This window comes from Oncorhynchus mykiss, chromosome 25, assembly GCF_013265735.2.
Source record: "Oncorhynchus mykiss isolate Arlee chromosome 25, USDA_OmykA_1.1, whole genome shotgun sequence".
NCBI lineage: Eukaryota > Metazoa > Chordata > Actinopteri > Salmoniformes > Salmonidae > Oncorhynchus > Oncorhynchus mykiss.
In genome coordinates this window covers 40,284,321-40,290,638 of record NC_048589.1, presented here as the reverse complement: position 1 = coordinate 40,290,638, position 6,318 = coordinate 40,284,321, and positions in this window count along the sequence as shown.

Here is a 6,318-nt window from a genome sequence, read left to right as displayed (position 1 = left end):
CTCAGCAGAACCCAGCAGGACCCAGCTGGCACAGAGCAGGACCAAGCAGGACCCGGCTGGCACAGAGCAGGACTCAGCAGGACCCGGCTGGCACAGAGCAGGACCCAGCTGGCACAGAGCATGACCCAGAAGGACCCAGCTTGCACAAAGCAGGACCCAGCTGGCACAGAGCAGGTCCCAACTGGCACAGAGCAGGACTCAGCAGGACCCAGCTGGCACAGAGCAGGACTCAGCAGGACCCGACTGGCACAGAGCAGGACCCAGCTGGCACAGAGCAGGACCAAGCAGGACCCAGCTGGCACAGAGCAGGACCCAGCTGGACCCAGCTGGCACAGAGCAGGACCCAGCTGGACCCAGCTGGCACAGAGCAGGACCCAGCTGGCACAGAGCAGGACCCAGCTGGACCCAGCTGGCACAGAGCAGGACCCAGCTGGCACAGAGCAGGACTCAGCAGGACCCAGCTGGCACAGAGCAGGACTCAGCAGGACCCAGCTGGCACAGAGCAGGACTCAGCAGGACCCAGCTGGCACAGAGCAGGACTCAGCAGGACCCAGCTGGCACAGAGCAGGACTCAGCAGGACCCAGCTGGCACAGAGCAGGACTCAGCAGGACCCAGCTGGCACAGAGCAGGACTCAGCAGGACCCAGCTGGCACAGAGCAGGACTCAGCAGGACCCAGCTGGCACAGAGCAGGACCCAGCTGGCACAGAGCAGGACCCAGCTGGCACAGAGCAGGACTCAGCAGGACCCAGCTGGCACAGAGCAGGACCCAGCTGGCACAGAGCAGGACCCAGCTGGCACAGAGCAGGACCCAGCTGGCACAGAGCAGGACCCAGCTGGCACAGAGCAGGACCCAGCTGGCACAGAGCAGGACCCAGCTGGCACAGAGCAGGACCCAGCTGGCACAGAGCAGGACCCAGCTGGACCCAGCTGGCACAGAGCAGGACCCAGCTGGCACAGAGCAGGACCCAGCTGGCACAGAGCAGGACCCAGCTGGCACAGAGCAGGACCCAGCTGGCACAGAGCAGGACCCAGCTGGACCCAGCTGGCACAGAGCAGGACCCAGCTGGCACAGAGCAGGACCCAGCTGGCACAGAGCAGGACCCAGCTGGCACAGAGCAGGACCCAGCTGGCACAGAGCAGGACCCAGCTGGCACAGAGCAGGACCCAGCTGGCACAGAGCAGGACCCAGCTGGCACAGAGCAGGACCCAGCTGGACCCAGCTGGCACAGAGCAGGACCCAGCTGGCACAGAGCAGGTCCCAGCTGGCACAGAGCAGGACCCAGCTGGCACAGAGCAGGACCCAGCTGGCACAGAGCAGGTCCCAGCTGGCACAGAGCAGGACCCAGCTGGCACAGAGCAGGACCCAGCTGGCACAGAGCAGGACCCAGCTGGCACAGAGCAGGACCCAGCTGGCACAGAGCAGGACCCAGCTGGACCCAGAGCAGGACCCAGCTGGCACAGAGCAGGACCCAGCTGGCACAGAGCAGGACCCAGCTGGCACAGAGCAGGACCCAGCTGGCACAGAGCAGGACCCAGCTGGCACAGAGCAGGACCCAGCTGGCACAGAGCAGGACCCAGCTGGCACAGAGCAGGACCCAGCTGGCACAGAGCAGGACCCAGCAGGACCCAGCTGGCACAGAGCAGGACCCAGCTGGACCCAGCTGGCACAGAGCAGGACCCAGCTGGCACAGAGAAGGACCCAGAAGGACCCAGCTGGCACAGAGAAGGACCCAGAAGGACCCAGCTGGCACAGAGCAGGACCCAGCTGGCACAGAGCAGGACCCAGCTGGCACAGAGCAGGACCCAGCTGGCACAGAGCAGGACCCAGCTGGCACAGAGCAGGACCCAGCTGGCACAGAGCAGGACCCAGCTGGCACACCCAGCTGGCACAGAGCAGGACCCAGCTGGCACAGAGCATGACCCAGCAGGACCCAGCTGGCACAGAGCAGGACCCAGCTGGCACAGAGCAGGACCCAGCTGGCACAGAGCAGGACCCAGCTGGCACAGAGCAGGACCCAGCTGGCACAGAGCAGGACCCAGCAGGACCCAGCTGGCACAGAGCAGGACCCAGCTGGCACAGAGCAGGACCCAGCTGGCACAGAGCAGGACCCAGCTGGCACAGAGCAGGACCCAGCTGGCACAGAGCAGGACCCAGCTGGCACAGAGCAGGACCCAGCAGGACCCAGCTGGCACAGAGCAGGACCCAGCTGGCACAGAGCAGGACCCAGCAGGACCCAGCTGGCACAGAGCAGGACCCAGCAGGACCCAGCTGGCACAGAGCAGGACCCAGCAGGACCCAGCTGGCACAGAGCAGGACCCAGCTGGCACAGAGCAGGACCCAGCTGGCACAGAGCAGGACCCAGCTGGCACAGAGCAGGACCCAGCTGGCACAGAGCAGGACCCAGCTGGCACAGAGCAGGACCCAGCTGGCACAGAGCAGGACCCAGCAGGACCCAGCTGGCACAGAGCAGGACCCAGCAGGACCCAGCTGGCACAGAGCAGGACCCAGCAGGACCCAGCTGGCACAGAGCAGGACCCAGCTCGCACAGAGCAGGACCCAGCTGGCACAGAGCAGGACCCAGCTGGCACAGAGCAGGACCCAGCAGGACCCAGCTGTCACAGAGCAGGACCCAGCTGGCACAGAGCAGGACCCAGCAGGACCCAGCTGGCACAGAGCAGGACCCAGCAGGACCCAGCTGGCACAGAGCAGGACCCAGCTGGCACAGAGCAGGACCCAGCTGGCACAGAGCAGGACCCAGCTGGCACAGAGCAGGACCCAGCAGGACCCAGCTGGCACAGAGCAGGACCCAGCTGGCACAGAGCAGGACCCAGCTTCTACAGAGCAGGACCCAGCTGGCACAGAGCAGGACCCAGCTGGCACAGAGCAGGACCCAGCTGGCACAGAGCAGGACCCAGCAGGACCCAGCTGGCACAGAGCAGGACCCAGCTGGCACAGAGCAGGACCCAGCTGGCACAGAGCAGGACCCAGCTGGCACAGAGCAGGACCCAGCAGGACCCAGCTGGCACAGAGCAGGACCCAGCTGGCACAGAGCAGGACCCAGCTGGCACAGAGCAGGAAGCTGGCACAGAGCAGGACCCAGCTGGCACAGAGCAGGACCCAGCTGGCACAGAGCAGGACCCAGCTGGCACAGAGCAGGACCCAGCTGGCACAGAGCAGGACCCAGCTGGCACAGAGCAGGACCCAGCTGGCACAGAGCAGGACCTTGTCAGCTGCTCAGCTTTTCTTTTTGGCAGATATGCAACCTACAGTCATATTCTAAGCTATCCTATAGGAGGTGTTCCTATACCCGTGACTGTGACTGGGTTATACAGGCACCAGATGATTGTTAATGTGTTGATGTATTATGCTATGATATATGAGCCTATGTACAGTATTGTGGAACATCAGAACTACAGAGACTGGCCAATAGTTTAACTATTTCTAACTTATTGATCCTTCATACAGTATTGTGGAACATCAGAACTACAGAGACTGGCCAATAGTTTAACTATTTCTAACTTATTTATCCTTCATACAGTATTGTGGAACATCAGAACTACAGAGACTGGCCAATAGTTTAACTCTTTCTAACTTATTGATCCTTCATACAGTATTGTGGAACATCAGAACTACAGAGACTGGCCAATAGTTTAACTATTTCTAACTTATTGATCCTTCATACAGTATTGTGGAACATCAGAACTACAGAGACTGGCCAATAGTTTAACTATTTCTAACTTATTGATCCTTCATACAGTATTGTGGAACATCAGAACTACAGAGACTGGCCAATAGTTTAACTATTTCTAACTTATTTATCCTTCATACAGTATTGTGGAACATCAGAACTACAGAGACTGGCCAATAGTTTAACTATTTCTAGCTTATTGATCCTTCATACAGTATTGTGGAACATCAGAACTACAGAGACTGGCCAATAGTTTAACTCTTTCTAGCTTATTGATCCTTCATACAGTATTGTGGAACATCAGAACTACAGAGACTGGCCAATAGTTTAACTCTTTCTAGCTTATTGATGCATCATGATAGTACCAAACTGTATTTTTGATGGTTACAGAATCCTAGAATCAGATAACACATGAAAGGACCACAGAAACATACACTTGAGTATATAAACATTATGAACACCAGCTGTTTCCATGACGTAGACTGACCAGGTGAATCCAGGTGAAAGCTCTGATCCCTTATTGTCACCTATTAAACCCACTTCAAATCAGTGTAGATGAAGGGGAGGAGACGGGATAAATAATTATTTTGAGACATGAGACATGGATTGTGTACGTGAGTCATTCAGAGGGTGAATGGGCAAGACAACATATTGAAGTGTCTTTGAACGGGGTATGGTAGTAGGTGCCAGGAGCACCAGTTTGTGTCAAGAACTGCAACGCTGCTGGGTTTTTCACGCGCAACAATTTCCTGTGTGTATAAACAATGGTCCACCACCCAAAGGACATCCAGCCAACTTGACACAACTGTGGTAAGCATTGGAGTCAACATGGACCAGCATCCCTGTGGAACGCTTTCAACACCTTGTAGAGTTTATGCCCTGACGAACTGAGGCTGTTCTGAGGGCAAAAGGGTGTACAACTCCAATATTAGGAAGGTGTTCCTAATGTTTTGTACACTATTGTATAACACACAGACCAACACACACACACACACACACACAGAGACGTAAAGAGGTAGGACAGTGCAGACTATGTTTAGAGTCTCTGTTGGTCTGACAATCCTATTTGGGACTTTAAACGGGTGGCACATGTTGAGATCATCCCTGCAGCTGTACACACTGACCAGAGGACATTACATAAGCCTGTGTCAAACACATACATTTCTACCAATTCATTCTAGTAGTCATATAACATTATAACGTATCCATAGATTTCCCGAAATTACTAAACTCAACAACAACAACAACAACAACAAAAAAGTCCCTTTTTCAGGATCCCGTCTTTCAAAGATAATTTGTAATAATCCAAATAACGCCCCAGATCTTCATTGTAGAGGGTTTAAACACTGTTTCCCCTGCTTGTTCAATGACCCATAAACAATTAATAAACATGAACCTGCGGAACCGTCGTTAAGACACTAACAGCTTACAGACGGAAGGCAATTAAGGTCCCAGTTAGGAAAACGTAGGACACTAAAGAGGCCTTTCTACTGACTCTGATTGACCCCAACCCTGGTAATTCCATGGCCTTTTGCAATCCTACCCCTGATTGAGACTAATGCATTGAGATTAAACGAGCTACAGGCTGGGCAGAAACAATGCCAGACAGTTGGTAGAGCAGATGGTTGAGTGGGTTGGAGCACAGTGCTGGCACTTCCAGTCGGTTGAGTGGGATGGAGAACGGTGCTGGCACCACCAGGTGGTTGAGTGGGTTGGAGCACGGTGATGCCACCACCAGGCGGTTGAGTGGGTTGGAGCACGGTGCTGGCACTTCCAGTCGGTTGAGTGGGATGGAGCACGGTGCGGGCACCTCCAGGCGGTTGAGAGGGTTGGAGCACGGTGATGTCACCACCAGGCGGTTGAGTGGGTTGGAGCACGGTGCGGGCACCACCAGGTAGTATTTTACTGGGTGACTTTCACTTTTACTTGAGTCATTTTCTATTAAGGTATCTTTCCTTTTCTCAAGTATGACAATTGGATACTTTCTCCACCCCTACCCACCACACACCCTGACCACCACATACCCTGACCACCACACACCCTGACCACCACACACCCTGACCACCACACACCCTAACCACTACACACCCTAACCACCACACACCCTAACCACTACACACCCTGACCACCACACACCCTAACCACTACACACCCTGACCACCACACACCCTGACCACTACACACCCTGACCACCACACACCCTAACCACCACACACCCTAACCACTACACACCCTGACCACCACACACCCTAACCACTACACACACCCTGACCACCACACACCCTGACCACCACACACCCTAACCACCACACACCCTAACCACTACACACCCTAACCACTACACACCCTGACCACCACACACCCTAACCACTACACACACCCTGACCACCACACACCCTGACCACTACACACCCTGACCACCACACACCCTAACCACCACACACCCTAACCACTACACACCCTGACCACCACACACCCTAACCACTACACACACCCTGACCACCACACACCCTGACCACTACACACCCTGACCACCACACACCCTAACCACCACACACCCTAACCACTACACACCCTGACCACCACACACCCTAACCACTACACACACCCTGACCACCACACACCCT